Source organism: Neofelis nebulosa, chromosome 11 (assembly GCF_028018385.1).
Source record: "Neofelis nebulosa isolate mNeoNeb1 chromosome 11, mNeoNeb1.pri, whole genome shotgun sequence".
In the NCBI taxonomy this organism is placed as follows: Eukaryota; Metazoa; Chordata; class Mammalia; order Carnivora; family Felidae; genus Neofelis; species Neofelis nebulosa.
Window position 1 is genome coordinate 70096158 of NC_080792.1, and position 14143 is coordinate 70110300.

General features: G+C 49.1%; 1 pseudogene; it reads right to left on the reverse strand.

Moving 5' to 3' along the window:
• Positions 1 to 2687: 2687 nt before the first annotated feature.
• On the reverse strand, positions 2688 to 3341 carry LOC131490599 (small ribosomal subunit protein uS17-like; annotated as a pseudogene).
• Between the last annotated feature and the right edge of the window lie 10802 nt (positions 3342 to 14143).

Here is a 14143-nt window from a genome sequence, read left to right on the forward strand (position 1 = left end):
TCAGTACATCCCAGCTCTTGAAATTTTCTTAAAACAATCAGAAGTCACCAAGCACGGTGGTTGGAGCTAAACACGTCACCCCTTCTGGGTGTCCAACCTTAATCGCACCGGGAAACAAAGACACCCAGGAAATCTGTGCGTTGTGGGGGCCATGGAACGCTCGCTCTGCTCCTAGATTAGCCCGAGAACCCGGCCGGGTGAATTATTCTGTGTCTCCCAAGAACGAAGCAAGGTACCCAACAGCCAGGCTGATCTCGACCACGGGCTCCGCTTTTAACAAATGTGATGCTGGCACTATTTATTTTCCAAACGTGGTTGAATTTGTACTCATTGTGGAGATGCAGCTGGGAAAAATAATGACCAGGAAACGCACCCACGCACGCGCACACACACCCACACACCCACGCACACACGTGTGCGCATGCACACAGAATAAGCCGCCAGCAACCAACCTTCCCAGGAAAAAGATGGAAAAGATGAAGATAAACAAAAGGAGCTTTTTTTTTTTTTATATCACTTTAATTAAGAGGAAGAAAATAGCCCACGGGCATGCACGTATGTGGATGTGCGTGCCTGTGTGCACCTGTGCGTATGAGTTGAAAGGAGAGAAACTGAGTGGAAAGAGAACATGTGCGCTTAGCTTGGGAGATGTGGGGACTTCCTCGGCCCCAACCCCGAATCCGGCCACCAAAAAGACGTTTCCTGATTTGCATTCCACCGGCTGGCCGGGCAGAACCGACATACTTTACTTTAATAATGTCTTAGGCACGCACCAGGGTTCCCCAGCCCCAGTGAAATGGGTCCCCCTGCCCTAGCGTGGTGCTCAGGATCAAATGCTATTCCTGGGCCGGTGTGAATGGAGCTGCTAACCGCTTCACCTCAGCTTGGCTCACAGCGATATTAAAGCCCAGGCCTCCAGCAGATCAGCCTCCTAAAAAGAGAGAAACAGGAGCCCCGTTAGGACAGGAATGAGGAATTCTGGGGAGCAGGTGCAGGGAAGCTCCAGGCTTAGGTCAGCTTTGCCAGGTGAGTTTCACTGGTGAAATCTTGGAGACCCTGGGGGGCTTTCTTCGGAAGCAAAAGGCATTTGGAGCCTTTGGGTTTGAGATCCACCCGGCTGTGCCACTTGCAAACTATGCGCCGCTCTCTCTGAAACTCAGTTTGCTCACCTGCCAAATGGAGCAAGGCCATCTGCCATCCGTCCCGGGTTGGGGCAACAATTGCAATGAAGAACGTCTAGCACTGTGCGTGGCACGGCGCCAGTCATGCTGACTGGGTCTGACTTTTAGAGCAGAGAAGGAATCAGACTCTCTGAAGGCAGTCAGTCTGGTAGGGAAGACAAAACCTCAAATGGGGACCGAATGGAAGGAGGCTTGGGGTTGCGGAGCGCTCAGGAAGAAAAAGCAGCCGGGTGCTGCTGAGGGACCAGCCTGAAATGCAGCTATAACCTGTGTACATGGCGAAGCCGGCTGGATTCTCCAATGTACCTGATTCTTCTCATCAGCAATGGTGACCAGTGGCACAAAGAAAACCTCTTTGTTAATCTCCTCATAAACACCTGCCACCTTCCACGTGGTTTGCATGAGCTGTCTCATGTAATATTTTATCCTTATAATGATGCTATTTTCCTCTCTGCTGGACATCTGTTGGTTTTACCAGCCTGGCTTCCATTCCTCCTTCTATCTGCTAAAGATACATTGATTTTCCTCCAGAAAAAAAAATAAGTCACTGTGTGCTTCTGACATGTTCTGTATCCCCGTGTTCTCAGCTTGCTTGGAAGAGAAGGAATCTGGCTACGGTTCGGGTCTGACCAGTCAGTGTATTCCATGCCTCTGGGTGTCACTGACTGACGGGGGTGAGAATGTGATATACACCAGAGATAAGGCTTAATTGCAGGACTTTAGATGTAACTATTGAGAAAGGGATGTTCTTTTCAATGACGATTGCTGAGCTAAGAGGAGAGAGGCTTGGAGCTATTGGCACTACGTTTGTTACCAGGAGGTAAGGTCTTGCCTAACAATGAAACAAACACAAGGAACTCAGAGTAGCGATAAGACAGTCCTGAGAGCACCCTCTGAGCACCTAGATCCAGCCATTCCTGCAGCTAGAGACTCCTTGAACGTTACAGTTCTGTGACCTGCTACATTCCCTGTCTCTCAAGCTGCTTGTGTGGGATTTCTGTCGCTCAAATCTGAAAGGATCCTGAGTCACCTCATTTTTATATTAATATTAAGTCCTTCGGAGAAGCAAGGAACATAAACTTGCCTGAGGCCACACAGTTTGGTCGATTCGCCTGCATCAACCCAGATTTTCCTGGATCCTGACGCCATACTCTTAACCCTGGGCAATTCTGCTATTGACATTATCTTAAGAGAGATGTTGGATTCTATTTTATTCTTATGGTTTACGATGGGGGTAGCAATGACTAGCTCTTGTCGGTGAGACTTCCAGGACCCGCTGGTGCTTGAGCTGCTGATCACTAATGGTGGCTTTGTGGATGGTTCAGTGCGATGATGAACCACATCTTATGGTTCATTGGAATAATCCTCCACTACCTCTAGGGCCATTGAGACATAGACTTTTATTTTTTCTAATTTTTGTTTTTAATAGTGTTTTATTTTATTTTACTTCATTTTCTTTTTTTAGGGGAAAAATAACTTTATTTTCTCCGGGGCCGTGAGCAGACATCTCGTCTCAGAACTTCGGGAGTGGCTTCTTGGGGCCAGCAGCCTGTGTGACTTTGAGTACGTCGACGCACTCAGTCTTACTCAAGGGCTGCCACTAGCCCGCTGTGACCATGTCGCCAACCCGGACATCCCCGAAGCAGGGGGACAGTGCGCAGACACGTTCTTGTGGCTTTTCTTGAAGCGGTTGCACTTTTGGATGTAGCGAGGCCATCTTGGTGGATGACAATGGTCCTCTGTGTCTGTATCGTTGTCACCACCCCAGACGAGAATCTACCCTTGGATGGAGACATGACCAGAAAAGGGGTATTTCTTGCCAACGTAAGCGCCCTCAGTGGCTTCCTTGGGCATCTGGAAGCCCAGACCCGTGTTTCTGTAGTATTTTGCAGCTTCTCCTTGCCAGTTTCTCCAAGCAGGACCCTCTTCTTATTGTGAAAGGTGGTTGGCTGCCTTGGTTGGCCCGCTCAGTGCGAATGTCCACCATCTTCCCGGCCACCTGAAAAAAGGAAGAATACTGTTTTATGTTAAACAGTTAATGGGGGGCACCTGCGTGGCTCAGTTGGTTAAGTGTCTGACTTTGGCTCAGGTCACGATTTCACGGTTTGTAGGTTCGAGTCCCACATCGGGCTCTGTGCTGACTGCTCAGGGCCTGGAGCCTGCTTCAGATTCTAAGTCTCTCTCTGTCTCTGCCCCTCCCCCACTCACACTCTGTTTCTCTCTGTCTCTCAAAAATGAATAAACATTAAAAAAACTAAAAAAAAAAAAATGGAACAGTGAATAGTTCACGAGGACTTGTGGAAATAGTAACAAGGGTTCCTGTGTTCGCTTCCCCCAACGATAATATCCTACATAGCCATAATAAAAATGGCCAAAGCCAGAAAGTTGACAATAGTACAATACTATTAACTCGAACATGACCTAGTGTGGATTTCACTGGTTTTACGTGTACTTATTTTTCTTTTGTGTCCAGTTCTGTGAAATTCTGCCACACGTGTGGATTTGAGGGACCGTCACCATGAACAAGATACAGGCTGCTCCATCACCGCAAAGAAACTCCTTCCCTCAACCCGAAATAGTCACACCCCACCGCAATCCTAATGCCCAGCAGCCACCCATCTGATCTATCTGGCTATACCTGTGTCACTTTGAGAATTTTTATTTTTTTTAATTTTTTTAATTTTTATTTATTTTTATTTTTTATTTTTTTTCAATATATGAAATTTATTGTCAAATTGGTTTCCATACAGAGAATTTTTATATACAGCATTCTCTTCTTCATATTTGAACGTTCATGTCAAGATGAATCGTATAACACACAAACTTTCAGGATTGGCTTTTTTTCTCGCTTGGCACAATGCTCCCAAGATCCATCCAAGGTAATGCATGTATCTATATAGTCTGCTCCTTTTCGTTGTTGAATAGTATTCCTTTGTATGGGCATACCATCTTTTGCTGAACCGTTCACCCAATGAAGGTCAAGTTAGTTCCTGTTTGAGGTGATGAACAAAGATGCTTTGTATCCACATACAGGTGTTTATGTAAAGATAAGTTCTCACTTCTCTATAAAATATTTTTTTTTCTTTTTTAATGTTCATTTTTGAGAGAGAGAGAGAGAGAGAGAGCAAGCAGGGGAGGGACAGAGAGAGGCAGAGACACAGAATCCCAATCAGGCTCCAGGCTCTGAGCTGTCAGCACAGAGTTCATTGCAGGGCTCTAACTCACGACCTTCAAGATCATGACATGAGTCAAAGTCAGATGCGTAACCGACTGAGCCATCCTGGCGTCCCTCACTTTTCTATAATAAATACCCAGAAGTGGGATTGCTGGGTCATATGTTACGTGTAAACTGTATAAGAAAGTGGCAAGCTGTTTTCTGGAACAGTTTTCCAGAACATTTCCCCCAGCAGCAGGTTGGGGTGAGGGGGCACACAACCCTCTTCCCATGCATCTTCTGATGAACGGCATCACGTCAGGAGAATGTCACAGAAAACATGCAGTCTCCCTCTCCTGGGACCATGCTTAGGAGCCAGTATGAAATGACACCCAACACGTACATTCAAAAACAACTTATTTTTTTTTCCTGATGATAAACACAATGTTTCATCATGGCAAAAAAAAAAAAATCTGGAAAATTCAGCAAAAGGTAAAGAAGAAACAAAAATTTCTCACAATGTCACACCAGGCAAGAAAGCACCTTTGGGATTTCAGTGTCGGGCTTGTTCTTATGTTTTTCATTTTTTAAAAAAAATATTTATTTATTTATTTTGAGAGAGAGAGAGGGAGGGAGAGAGAGGAAGAATCCCAAGCAGGCTCTGCACCGCCAGCACAGAACCTGACGCGGGGCTCGAACTCACGAACGGCGAGATCATGACCTGAGCCGAAGTCAAGAGTTGGACGCCTAACTGACTGAGCCACACAGGCACCCCGAGGACTCGTTCTGGGTGTCTTCCATAAACGTGCTTGGATTTCATCCATCCCTGGCTGGTGGGGGGCCACCTGTTCTCTCTCCCTTAATAAGAAAGGAACACGAGACAAAACCACCACCCCCACCACAACAAACCACCCCCCCAAAAAAAAAACACACCCTAGGCCTTGACTGCTTCTGTCTTATCGGCCTGCTCTTCATCGAGCCCGGGTTTGCTCTCGCGGCCCTCAAGAATAGACACATCTCTCGCCTATTCCTGTCACGCGCCTCAAGGCTGCTCAGCCTGGTCTTATCAGCGGAAGGCACCTGGTGCATTGTGGGAGAGCCGGCAGGGTGGGAGCCCTTTCCAGAGAGGTTCCCCCCGACTGGGCCCCGGGCCAGCCTCCCTGCTGACCTAGAGTTGATTTTTCCTCCTTTTTTTTTTTTTTTTTTTTTTAAATTTTTTTTTTTCAACGTTTTTTATTTATTTTTGGGACAGAGAGAGACATAGCATGAACGGGGGAGGGGCAGAGAGAGAGGGAGACACAGAACCGGAAACAGGCTCCAGGCTCCGAGCCATCAGCCCAGAGCCTGACGCGGGGCTCGAACTCACGGACCGCGAGATCGTGACCTGGCTGAAGTCGGACGCTTAACCGACTGCGCCACCCAGGCGCCCCTGATTTTTCCTCCTTTTTGCATCCTCCCCACCTTCCCTCGCATCAAGGAGGCTCTGGGGCTGAATAGAAATGGCCTGCCTGACGCTCTTGCTCCAGACCGACAGCCCGTGAGACCCTGTCCAGCCCTGGGCTGAGGGACAGTAGACCCCAGGGGAGAGAAGATCGTGCCCTGCCCTCTCCGGCCAGGCAGGAAGGACGTCAAGTCCGGGAGCCCGTGACAATGGCATCTGCCTCTCAGGAGCACGGCATTCTGATGACTACACTTTTTATGATAGATATGTTTTCCTAGAGTTGGGGAAACCGGTTCAAGTTCAACGGCGGCCACCCTCATCTCGATAGGGTTTTTCCATTTTCCAAAGCTCAGGCCCCAGTCACTGGCACGTTTAATCATCGAAACGACCTCTGGCCATGACTCCAGTCTTCCAGAAGAGGAAGCGCAAAGTGCAGGCAGGCACAGAGAGGCACCAGCGCCGTCTGGAAATTATACAGCCAGGAAGTGGCGGAGCCAGGGTTCTGACCCCGCGAGTCGGTCTCTGACTTCCTGCTATCATCAACGTGTCCGCGGCTCTCGGCCTCCCCATCTGCACAGAATGGACCTTCATCTAGTTTCTGTCTGTGGCCATCTTGCATTCAAACTTTTGATGACCCAGTATCAGGATCAAATATTTGCTCAGTCCAGCCTAACAAGGGAGCCCTGACTCTTGGAGCTGAAAAACACGAACAGAGTCAAGTGAGCATTTGCCAAATTGCGAGAGATTGGCCCAGACCCAGTCCATCGCATGCTGGGGGTGTGTGGCTGAGGATGATGACACCTGGCAGAAAGTTTGGGCAACCGAACAGGAGCGAAAGGACAGCGTGGATGCCACAGCAATGCATTTACAATCAATTTATTGCTTCAGTGGTGGTGGTGGGGGAACATAATTAACATTAAAGATGCTAAAGATAATGGAAACTTATAAACCCAAGTCAGCAGAAAGTCTACTGCCTAGGAAGATCGCTCTTTACACTTGGCTGAAACTCTGCTAAATACCTCTCTGTGCGTATTTCTAGATGAAGAGTGCTGGGTTGTACACGTGGGTCACCCTCGTGTCCGGTCACGGCAAGTGGGATCCTTTCCCCGTGTCGGTATATGACCCTCTATACGTTCATGGTTTTGGAATATTCCAGGACTCAAATATACCACAGTTTGTTGAACTGGTGCCCCGGTGCTGGACCTTTAAGTAGTTTCCAAACATTTGTTCTTGTGAGCTGCCCAGTGCGGGAAAGGGGATCTGGACAGAAGATATTACCCATATAGACATACCTACACATATAGATAGGGATATAGGTATGGATGTAGATGCTGATTGATATTGATATGTGCAAATACTTTAGGTATCAGAGTCTATCTGACAATGAGAACTTGTTTTTGGGGGGTGAGGGGGTAAGTATCTTGATAGGTGATCAATTTTGAGGTGGAAGGTGAGCCCGGGTATGCTCTCTTCTTCCTGGGAGGCCACACGGACCAGGCGGCAGACACGTAGCGGGTTCTCAGTCACTATCACTTTCCCCTTCTCTCTTATTCCAGCCTCACTTAGGAGACAACAAAGAGGCAGCCTTCACTGAATAATTCATTCAGAAATCCAAACAAGGACTTCACACCTCCCATGTGCCAGATTCTATGCTAGGCATTTGGGATGCAGCCATTGAAAAGGCAAGGGACCTCACTTTCTGGGAGCTCCAGGCAAAGGAGAGATGCCCAAATGAACGGCACAGGGGAGGGGGTGGGGGGGTGGGGAGGGTGTAGAGGAGGCAGGAGCAAGGTCAAGAATGACTGCTGCTGCTCGGATTAGCCTTGGGGAAGACGGGTGAGCAGAGTCAGCGAAAGATTTCTGGCACAAGACACACCCAAACTGAGCTTGGAGGGGGGAGATGATGGGAATTCTCAGGTGGGAAGTGAACTTCTGAGGGATGAAAGGGCCTAGAAAGGCAGTGCACAAAGTCAGAGCTGAAGCGGCTGGTGCATGGTGGTTTCCTTGCAAATGGCGGGCGAATGGAGCCCCTTTGGCCCATGACATTCAGTAACGGGGGTGGGATGGGGCTAAGGTGCCTCCAGGGGCTGGGACAGAAGAGGACGATGGTGTCTTGGGAGGGTATGGGTCCTCCGGGGACAGCTCACATCAATTTTCAGGAGAAGATGAAAATCCTATTGATCACAAGAACCCCTCCTGAGTTGTCAATGCTGGCAAGAGATTCACTATTAAAACCAAATGAACATCCACAACCATGAAAACAAACAAAAAAAAAAGCAGCCACCCATCCCCAAATGCCCTGTAAGCTAAACAGAAAGGCATCCAGGTGACAAAATTCTGCCCACAGGGCCCCAGTTCACCAGCTTGTCACACGATACCTCCCAGCAGTACATGACCTTAAAAGACACCCTCCATTTACATGTTTCAGAAAAGATACCCCCTGCCAACATGGCCGGATTTATTTTTAAAGCAAGGTTTCCTTGTCTGTGTTCAACTCGATGGGTGGAGAAAATAATTAGAATTGATTTCTCTGTACCCACTCAGGAATAGAATAGGAGGTGACTTTCGTCTCTCTCCACAGGAGACAAGAAGAAAAAAAGAAAAAAAAAATTCCTTCCAATCCGTGTCGAATCCCACGGATAGTCTCCTCACTTTTGGGACTGTTTTAGTGGTGTCTTTTGATTACAACATTGGTTTGAAGAGACACTAATTGTACCCTGCTTACAACGCTTGTAATTATGCGTATTACATTTTGATTCATTTCCATATGTCAACACCACTACGAGATGGGGTGGGGTGGGTGGCGGAGGACGGCTTTTATAATCCGTTATTGTCTATGGAAAAGAAAAAAAACTCCGCACAGAACATGAGTGAAGTGTTCTTTGTTGAAATTGGAAATAAGATTATACATAAAAGTCGTCCTCTGACATCCAGAAAATGGACAGTTTAAAATAAATTGCCACCGCTGGTCAACAAGATTGCCAGCTCCCCTCTCTCCTTTTACACTAACGAGGGAAACACCTTTCAAGGCTTTAATCGCAATATGTTCGAGTGTTTTCAATAGCTTTCTTCTTAATAAAGGATGACCCCAGTATTCCCCCCTTCACTGAAGACTTTGTCCTACCCCTGATTTGTGGGCGCCGTGTGAAAAAAGACAGACAGAGAGAGAGAGAGAGAGAGAGGAGGGAGAGGGGGGACATTTGGGGGTGGGGGAGGGGGGTAGCGACATGTCTCCTAAGCTTGCAAAATCCCAAGCGACATGGCGGCAAAGAGAACAGGACCCTCCTGGCCCAAAGGGCGATGACTCGGAACCAAGTAACAAATAAATAAACCAAACAAAACAACAGCTTCAACCCCCACCCCCCTTCACTGTGGGGACCTTGCTTCCTCTGAAGACTTTTCCGGAGCGCAAACCATTTCTGTGTTTCCATGCAGGGGCCGAAGCAGGTTATTGGCTGTGACCCTGGGGCTTGAAAGATGCGGGTAGGCTCTGGATTGCAAATCTGGAAGGTCTGGGAGAGGAGGCCGTGAACTTTGGAGCAGGATTTGCAAAAGGCTGTGGGTGGAGGCAAAGGGGTGTTTTGGTCTAGGGTACCCCCTCCCCCATTTCCCCACTTACACGGATGAGGACGTAGGGGACAGGAGGAGCCTGTTATATGTGCTGAATTGTATCCCCCTTCTCGAAATTCGTCCGTCGAAGCCCTCGCCCCCGGTGCCTCAGAACGTGACTGTATTTGGAGGCAGGTGATTGAGTTAAAGTGAGCCCTAATTCAATCTGATTCGTGTCCTTAGGAGAAGAGGAAATTTGGACACAGAGAGAGACACTGGCAAGCAAGCATGCAGAGGAAAGGCCATGTGAGGACACAGACAGTCGCAGGCCCTCTGCAAGGCAAGGAGAGAGGCCCCAGGAGGAACCAATTCCGTGTCACCTTGATGTTGGACTTCCAGCTTCTAGAACCGTGGGAGAATACATTTCTGGTGTTTAAGCCCCCCAGGGCTGCACAGCCAGACTGCATGCAGGGGCAGTGTCTCCCTAAGCTCAAGGCTGGAAGTTTGTGGTTAAAAGGGCGAATTTATGTCGCAGTAAATAGACATACTCCAGGATGTCATAATAGGAAACACCATTCACTGAGCCTTAGGCCAGCTCTGTGCAAGGACTTCCTGACTTCATCTCTCCCACTGCCGCTCTGTGCACTGGACAGTTCTCTTCTCTACTCGACGTGGAAAATCGTATGCGGCCGATGAGGATTTGAGCCCATGCTGACTTACACGGTCTCCTTGTGGCTTTGTATCTCCCAGTCTGCGGTGTCACAACTGTTCAGACCCATCATTTGGGAAAACGCCAATGGCAAGAGGGAAGAGCCCCTCCCCTCTTCCAGACAGCTTCTTCACCTCCCTGTAGCCAAGCCCCTGATGTCTTCCCTCCCAGGTCATCACAACAGGAATCAAACATCCGTGGCCAGGCTGGAGGTCGAGCTGCAGGCTCTGAACAGAGATTCATTTCTGCTTCGTCACATTCCCAAGAGTTTTTATGTCTCAAAGCCTGGCTACGCGTGTGCTCCTTGGGGGCCACGAGCACGGCATTTTGCAATTCCTCCTTTTCATGAGGCCCCTGGTGCTGTGACTATGTGGGACAGATTTGCTCTCTCAGATCAGCTGGCCCTGCTGTGGGGCCAACTGTCTGAGTGTTCACAGTAACGGGGTACTGTCCCCGATAGAGTGTTGTGCTTTGAAGTAAAGGAAGAGACACCCCCAGAGGTGGCCTACAGGTTGTCAGAAGAAGCCCCAGCCTGGCCAGGCACCGGCCTGAGAATTCATCCTCCGCCTCCTGGCACCTCTCCTGTGAGCCCCAGCTTGTGCTTAGCAACATCAAGGAATAGAAGCAGTTAACCGTCGCTGTTGGGGGGGCCTATTCTAAGACCTTAGGCTCACCGGAGCCTGTCACTCTCCCTACCGGCCAGCACGGAGGAGCGAGCACCCCTGTTCTTCAGAGGACAACACCGAGGTTCAGAGAGGCACAGCAAAGCCGAGCCAGGATTTGAACACAGGGCTGTCTGACTCCAGAGCCCGTGTGCCAAACCGCTGGACCGCACCGTCTGCTTGGGCAGAGGCCCTCTGCTCCTCTGTTGGCCCTGACGTGCCCGCCAGCTGCCCACTGACTTCGAGGTCATTTCTCAAGGGTCTGTGCCCTCTCCTGGTGTCTGTGCTCTGGGACTCCCTGGCTCCTGCTCTTACCCTGTCTGCCTCCAGGGTCATCACGTGAATAAGATTCTCCTGGGCTCCAGGGTCCTTTTGGACCCACCTCTGCAGTTTCTTGTTGCCTCTGTGTTGTCCCCGTGGTTGTTCAACTTGTGTCCCTTCATACTTTGTTTTGTGTATAGTTTTATGCTGATGCTCATTGATTGGATTCCGCCATAGTTTCTGCCATCCCAGAATGGCCCCCCGCAGGGCTGAGAGCCCCGCAGTGTGGGGCCCCATCCTGTTCACCCCTGAGTGTCCCTGCCTTACACAGGGCCTGACCCACGCCGTGTTTAAGAAATGGTCGCCAAGCTAATGTGTTATTGTCCATGCTTTCCTACCGTAGGTGTTTCTTAGGCACCACTATGTGCCAGACACTGGGTTAGATGCTGTGGATATAATAGTGATCAAAAGAGAAATCTTGACATTCGTGGGACTTATGTTCTATTAGAAGCATGGTGATCAGAAAGAAGGAGGAGGGGGAAGGGAGGGGAAAGAGAAATAGAAGGAGGAGAAAGAGAATATAGGGGGAGGGGGAGTGGGGGGAGTAAGGGGAGGAGAGGGAGGGGGAGGAGAGGGAAGGAAGGGAGACAAAAGAGAGGGAGATGGGGAGGAGGGACAAGGAGGAGGGAGAGGGAGAGAAGATGAGGAGGAGGGAAAGGGAGGAGGGAGAGGGAGAAGAGGAGGGAAGGGAAGGAAGGAGGGGGAGGAGAGAGGGGGAGGGGAAGAGGGGAGGAGGGGTGGGGAGGAGGGGAAGGAGAGACAGGGAGGAGAAGGGGGAGGAGGGGTGGGGAGGAGGGAAAGGAAGGAAGGAAGGACTTGAAGGAGGAATGGGAGAAGGGACGGGAGAGAGAGAGGGGAGGAGGGACAGGGAAGAGGGAGATGGGAGGAAGGGAAGAAGGGAGGAGAGGAGGGAGAGGAGGGAGAAAAAGAGGAGAAGGACTTATGCATGGAAATGTCTCAGAATATCAAAAATGCCAAAATATCAATGGAAGTTTCCTTTTTGTTGAGTTATTCCCTTTTTTCTATTACATTGTCTTGATTTTCTCCTTTTCAACACTAAGCCCATACAACTTGTTTAATGACTTTTGAAAAATGAGGGGCTTTTTGGACTTGAAAAGGTGAGAGACCATGGACTGTCTGGTCCACCCTGTTCATTTTCTGATGGGGAAATCGAGGCACAGAGCAGAACGATGACTTACCCAAGGTCACAGTGCAAGCAGGACAGACTGAGACTGGGCAGACCTCTTTTCCCACACACAGATCCTTGGGGGAGGAAGACCCCACTGAAATGTCGTGGGGCCATGCAATACCCGGGCAGTGGCCCTTGGGAACCTGTGCCACGGCCCTTAGCTCACCTCTAACGGCAGCCTGGTTGTGGTGGACAGTTCCAGGCAACTTAGACTCAGGCCACAGTGTCCACGTCAAGCACAAGCAATGAGGCATTTTTTGCTTTCTGTTGGGACAATAGTCCTGACAGTGGGGCAGCCATCGCCCCGAGGTCAGCCCTCAGCACTGCAGTGACAGAGCTGGGACTCTGAGATTCTGAGTGGTCCCGGGGCAACTGAGCCCCCCTTCATAGCAGTGACCATGACAACCTCCCTTAAACTGGCTCTCCCTTATCCCCATCTTGCTGAACAGACGTTAAATAAGTAGATATCCTTCAATAAGCAAGATGCGTGGTACTACCAGCACCAGAGTTTGGGGACTAGAAAGGGACAGAAGAGGGAGGAGGCAGGGAGCCCCAGCGCTCTCTTCAGGAAGCCCAAGGGAAGTGAATGCAAACACCCCCGAAGAGAGAGGGTGCCTGCACTGTGAAGGAAAGAACACTGTGGCCAGTGGCTGGAGGGGAATGAATAAGGGAAAGCTGACGGAGGAGCCCAGGGAGTCTTGGAGAGGGCAGTTAACTACTTCAGGTTCATGCAGCAGGGCTGGCTTTGGACCCTAGTTTTTCTGAGTCACTCTTCTCCATCACACCATGCGTGGTCCTCAAAAATATTGAACGGAAGAGGAAAGGAAGGAGGGATGGAGGAAGGCAAGGAGGCGAAATGGATGAATGGATGGATGTAAGGATGGATGATGAATGGATGGCGAGGTGGGTGGAAGGATGGCAAGAAGTAAAGAAGAAAAAAAGAAAGATGGTGGATGGATGGATGGATATGAATGAGTAGCAGGAAGAAAAGAAGAAAGAGAAGAAGAAAAGAAGGAAGTGAGGAAGGAAGGAAATAAGGAAGGAAGAGAGGAGATGGATGGATGATGAGTGGATGGATGAATATATGGCCGGATGAATGATAAATGCGTGTATATATGTATGTATGCATAGATGGATGGATGGATGGATGGATGGATGGATGGATATGAATGGATATCAGGAAGAAAAGAAGAAAAGGAAGAATTAAAGAAGGAAGGAAGGAAGGAGATGGATGGATAGATGGATAGGTATGAATGGATATCAAGAAGAAAAGAAGAAAAGGAAGAATGAAAGAAGGAAAGAAGGAAGGAAGGAAGGAGATGGATGGATGGATGAATGGATGGATGGATGGATAGCAGGAAGAAGAGAAGAAAGGAAGCAAGGGAGGGAAGGAGGAAAGAAGGATTTTTAATGTGTTTAACCCCCATGCTTCCTGTGCTCAATCCAGCCCACTGGTGTGTCAGGGGCTGCTGCCTACACCCCCCCTTCAGGCTCTCTGTACTCTCCCCTATGACCCCCTGGGCATTCCGCAGCCTGAGCCCTCACCCCAGAAAGGTAATTCTACCCTCTAATTACAGCTCTTGTAAAAGTAAGAGAGGGGCTCATTCTTCAGAAATAAATCAATACAAGTTAAAAGGCCATCCTGTTTGTTTCTGTAACAATGCTCTTTAGAAAATTGGGTGCTGTTCCATTTGCTGACGGGTACCCCATCCGTCATCGGCAGCCAGAGTCACATCACATTATGTTGCCAAACATAATATAGCATTATCAGGACGCTGCATCACATTGGAGATTGGCAGGGAAATGAATTTTAGCGGAGAGATCTCACTTGAGAAAATATGTAAAGCCAAAAAAGAGGAAAAGCTTAGAGGGAGGTTTTCATAAGCAGAGATGGGATTTACAAAGCTCAATGGTGCTGGAATCCCCAAACCAGGAAA